Source organism: Mus musculus, chromosome 13 (assembly GCF_000001635.26).
Source record: "Mus musculus strain C57BL/6J chromosome 13, GRCm38.p6 C57BL/6J".
NCBI lineage: Eukaryota > Metazoa > Chordata > Mammalia > Rodentia > Muridae > Mus > Mus musculus.
The window spans coordinates 97,774,498-97,780,497 of NC_000079.6; positions in this window are offsets into that span (position 1 = coordinate 97,774,498).

A 6,000-nucleotide genomic window follows, 5' to 3' on the forward strand; every position below is an offset into this window, starting at 1 on the left:
CTAAAAACTCTGAGATCTTGGGCTGATTATTAAAGCTTAGTTGTTAAATATAGCAAAAAAAAAACAAAAATCTCAGCTTCGTCTATGGCACATGCTCTAATGAAAGTGAAATTAATGGTTGATGTTACAATTACATAACAAATGGCTACTAGGTTAAAGATACATCTTAGAAATGATAGACTTTTAGTTTTACTATAAATGTTATGAAATGAATCATCAGTAAGAAAAGCTACAATAACTACAATTGCATAGGTCAAGCACACTACTAAAATAGTCGTGTAAGATTAGTATTTACTTTTAATAAATGAAGTAATTGAGACTTAGGGAAATTAAGTCTTTTGCTCAATATCATATAGCTCATCAGATGGTGGGAGTAGGATTCAAAGCCAGATTGCCTGGGTGTGGAGTCTGCTCTCCCCCGGGACAGCTCAGTCTCTGCTAATGTGTATCATTGAACTGGAAGACAAAGAGTCAGGGAGAATCAGCTGTCAGTCCACATTCTCTCTCTTGACACTGGTGTGGAAAGACACCATGAAGAAAGAATTACGAGCAACAGCAGCGGCTGCAACCTCCTTTTTCGGGATAAATAGATCAGAGAAGTAAATTGTATCCTGGACAAGCCTAGAAAGCACAGAATGTGCCTAAAGACTTCCACTGACTGCTCAGGCCCAGCCAGAACAATGCCAAGTCTAAGCCAGGCTGGGAACAAACTCCAAAGCAGATATTGCAGCAGCTGTGCTCGGTGACGTCATCAGCATGCTTGGTGCCCAGCTGCATGGAGCCGTGCTGGCTGGAGATGCTGCATCACCAGTAGTGAACGCCCAACTCCTGCTCCCCTGGGATGCTGGGAATGCCGGAGCAATGGCCACTGACTTCATTCCAAAATGGCATCTGGCTCTGGAATCCCTGCCTAACCCCATCTCAACACAAAGACAAAGTCATTCCTTCATCTCTCTCTCTCTCTCTCTCTCTCTCTCTCTCTCTCTCTCTCTCTCTCTCTCCTTTTCCTGAAGCTACTATAATTTTCTGCAATGGTTCTGCTTTGTTAGATTCTCTCTGTTTAAAAACAGTAAGAGGGGAGCTGGTGGGATCATTCAATGGGTGATGGAACTTGCCACCAATCCTGATGACTAGAGTTTGTTCCCCAGGGCTCACATGGTGGAAGGAGAGAACTGACTGCCACAAGTTGCCCATTTGCCTCCATGACAGTGCCATAGCACAGTGCACCCACACACAAACATGTACAAATCATACATACATGCATTCACACGTACATGCATTCATAATATGTGCATTCATACATACATGCATTCATATGTATATGCATCTTTTGAAGCAATGAGAAAAAGGGAGATGCTCTCATCTCAGTTCCAGGAAGTAAACAAGTTTCTAAATCCTCTCTCTTCTTTGAAAATTATTTAGCATGTTTCCTACAGACTAGCAAAATGTCGCCATTTCCCAAGTAGGCAACACCTGACCTGGAGCTGGTTGGGGGAGAAGAGGGAAGAGTGAATCTGTCTTCAGACACAGAGCTGTGGATAAAGACGGATGCCTGCTAGGTGTGATCTGGACTGCCACACACCGAGCGTTCAGCAGAGACCAAGGCTGGCGATGCAGATTGGAAGACACATGAAACCACAGGGTAAAGTCAAACTGTAAAGATTAAATCATAACTGCTGCAGCAAAGAACAAGGAGCAGTCTTGGTGACCCGTCACCATCGTCCTGAACGTCCTCATACTCCAAGAAGATCTTGGTTCCACCCCTGGATGGGGAAAGAACCCCCTCAAAGACTCAAAGACTTCCATTCCAAGAATTCTACTAGACTCTCAGCTGATTTTCTGTAGCGCTCTTGAAACCCTGTCAAAATAAAGGTTTGTGAAATTGTTGTAAACTTGGAATTATGAGCTTCCTAGAGAAATGTATAGAGACACAGCAGTGTTTGGTGTATTATGTCTCTTGGAACTGTAAGTAATAAGCACAACTGAGTCACTTTTCAACATTTTCAACTTTCAAAATGTATTCCACCTTTCTAACGGAAAACGTAAACTTTAAATCGTCACAATATTGCTCTGCGCACTTGAGTTTCCTCTCTCCGTGCTCCTAAACAGAAGTCTAAGCAACACGAGTCCTCCCAGCTGCTGATGTCCTGGTGGTACCGGTCCACCCCTTGAAGAGTAGAAGCTGAATAGGGAAGCTAACAGGTGTTGCAATAAAGCTTCCAATAACCTGAGGCCCAAGGAGCCAGCTATGGTACCCTCATCTGAAGATGGCTCAGAGGGAGGGAGTGTTTTTCTTTCTAATTACAAGACACTGTGAAGCTGTCAGGGTGCCAATGGTGACAGAGAGCACTGGTGGCCATTGTTGAATAGCTGAAACCTTGGCCAGGCAGAAAGCCATTGGAAAGGGTCCAGGTCAAAACAAGAATGTGGCTGAGGGAGACGCCAACTCTGTGGGAGACTGCAGCTGCAAGTGGCAAAGGCCAAGGTGGGGTGGCTGGGGTCAGGGCTGTGGGAAACAGACACCCCAGGAGTCTGCGTGTGGGTAGCAGAGGCAGTCACAGATGCGAGGGTGCCACTCTTCTGAAAATCCCCTATGTATTTGAGGAGCATGAAGTACCTGAGGTGAGGTTTCAGACTATGGGCAGTAATTGTGGTATCATTTCATTTGAGTCCAAAAACTGGTGTGCTGAGGGTATCTGAGATATAAATAAAACCCATGGATTACAGAGTGGTTAAAAAGCAGCTGTTTGCTTACTTTATATGCGCTTATATACATGTGTGTATGTGGAAATATAAACAGCATGGCCCAACAGAGTACATTTGCAATTAATTTTAAATTACTAAGTACTAATGAATGATTTTAAGATGCTTGCACACAATTTGTTCTCAAGCATTTTCATATTTGAACTCCCCCCCCCAATCTTATTTACATTGCTCCTTTGCTTAGCAAATATTGTCTAGCTAATGTCATGTTTGTAAGTGCTCCCGGCTTGGGCAACTGCAGAGGCTGGAACCCTGCTCCCACGTAAACACAGACACCTGGAGTCCAGAAGAACAGGGTCAGGCAGCTTCATGGAGGTCAGTTTCTTAGAAGGGACAGGATGTCCACTGTCTTAATTGGAGTTCTCAAAAGAAACAGAATCAGCTGGGAACTCTAAACACGCATAAACACACACATGTACATGCACACATTCATATATGTATAGTCTACTCACTATGTCAGAGAGAGACAGAGACAGAAAGAAAGAAATTTCCCAAGATCAATGTCATCCAAGGCCTTACATCTCCTCAGTAGAGAATTACTAGTTTAGATAATCGCTACTCAGGCGACAGAAGTAGCTTCTGGATGCCTGGCACCACCTCTAGGCCAGCCTAGACATTCTGAATAGTAATCTGTGTTCTACCAGGGTCCCCATGTGACTTGTTGACATACCAGGCTCTGAGGACATTTGACTCTGATGGCCTGCTTAACCACAATACTGTTAAACTTCTATCATGAACAAAACACTATATAGTCCACTCTGGGGGACAACTGAGAAATAAAATAGACAGAATTCTGGGTCTCACTGGTACTCTCAAGTCTATGCTTATTCAGCTAAGCTAAATGATGTATTATTGTGTGACTGTTCCCACACACATACATGCTACTAAATAATATGTGGTCAAAAGTATCCTTATTTACATGTTTGCATGTTCATAACATAATCTTTGCAAGTGAAAAAGCACATTCCAAAATGGTGTATACTAGATAAGGTAATCTGTTTGGCAGACACAAAATAATTGAAACGGTGTGCGTGTAAGTAGTATCTGCATATATAAGCCAGAAAAATTTTAGAATCTCTCAGGAAAGGGGATTATGGGTAATCTTTATCTTTTCTCTTAAAAGATTTTCATCCAATCTTTTACAATAAGCACATGCTATTTTAATAATTAGAAAAGGCAAGAATCTTTTTTTTTCTTTTGCAAAAGATGACCTTACCGGCTGTATCTGTTCCTCTTCATCGTCTGTTCTTGCAATAAGGAGATCCAAGGTTCGTAAACCATGTCTACACAATTCCTCATCTGGCTAAAATTCATGTGTTCCCTTGTCTGGAGGCAGGATCAGGACTAAAGGCAGATGTGATTCAAGTACCTGTGTTAGAGGCCTTTATAGCCTCTGAGGCTGGGGGCTGAGGGGAAGACAGAACACCAAGTCTATGGTCAGATTCAGCTCCAGCTGAGGAAGCAGACAGCAGACCATGACTCAACTATCCCATATCCGCTTCCTCCCAGCCAGATGGCTGGGCTGCAGTTCCCAGACATCTCCATGGCGCAGTTCGATCCTAGGACTGATGAAATGTTAGCAGAGGTGATGGGGGAGGCTCCTCCCTACTTGCCTCCCACTGTTCCCACTCTCCTCCCTATGGTGTCCATAGGGCCCTGGAGACAGATAACAGAGCCACAGGAAGGAAGCCCCTGAGCTCTGCCTCACATGAGTTAGAGCAGGCTGCCTTTTGGGAACATATTTTGGGTGAGATATAAGCAAGAAACACTAGATCGTGATCACACTTGAGCCATGAAAACTTGGGTGTGGGAAGCTGTTGGTTACAGAACATTTGCACCGGGTTTTGAGCAAAGTACTGCTGGTGTGCCAAGATAAGAGAAGCAGAAGAGAATTCATTGCAGTGTATCAGAGGCTGGGTAGGGTTGCTCTTAAGGAAGATGAGTTTGACCAATGGAACTGAACTACGGTTAGCTTTATTCTCATATCCAAGCATTTGGGAACACTTACCAAAGGGGATCTGCATGGTGGCAGTCAAACATTTGATACAAATAGGTGGTTTCCTTTCATAGCCTTATGTATCAGTTAATTTCTTACTTGCTGTGGTAAAACAAATGCCTGACAAAGCAATTTAGGGATGGAATGGTTTATTTGGGTTCACAATTTGAAGATCCAGGTCACTGGGTCAGGAAAGTTGTGGAGACTTTGAAGAGCATGAGGCAGTTTGTCACTGTGTGTCTGCAGTCTAGAAGCAGGGAGAGACGAATGGCAATACCCACCTTGCTATCTCCTTTGTACTTGGCCTGGGGTCTCAGACCACAGAATGGTGTCCCACATAGCCTTGGTGAGTCCTTCCACCTACAAACACAAAGTATGTCCACAGCACAGCCTGGTTTCCTAGGTAATTCTAGATCTTATCAAATTGACGGTATTAACCAGCAGACTAGGAGGCAAGATGCATGAGACATGATTATCTTAACCAGTGAAGAATGAACTCAGAACAATTCTTCTCCAGCAAGCTGGACTGCAGCAGGACTCCAAGATCCCAGTCACTCAAAACAGCAACCCTGTCGGATTAGTGGCAGTTGTGTGTAAAGGCCATCATGTCGTCCCATTAGAGTGCCTGGAGTTTCTTGCTTGCTTGAACATAACTGCTCTTCTGCTCAAAATTACATTAAGATGAAACTTGGCACTGGATTTGTCAGCCAGATGTGAAATTTTATTGTCAAACAAATAAGCCAAAAGAAAGAGTGAAAAATGTTTCATGGATCCCCAGTTGTTGTGATGGGGTGTTTGTTCACTGAAAAATTGAGCTAGGAGATTAAAGCTTCAACTTAAATTATAAAATTTTGCAAACAGTTACTATTTTTAAAATATGACCGTATGTATATATTCAAGAGGCTTTGAAATAATAGCTACTAACAAAAGAAAAGGACCACGCACGTTAATAAACTATTTGGGTGGGCCTGAGAATATTCTCTTTCCTTCTCACTACACTGAAGCCTTGATGCTGAATAACAAACCCCGACCTACAAATAATGTCTCTCTTTGTCATGAATTTATTTCAGACTCTTTTCCTAGGCAAGCAAGAGGCACAATCTGGAAGATATCTTAACAACCAACACTTCCTGTTGGATGTCAGAAATGACTGTTACTGTAAAAAAAAAAAAAAAAAAAGTGGTCGCTTCTCTGCTAACACTTTGAATAAAGGCATGTTTGACCAACCCGAGGCACGGTGT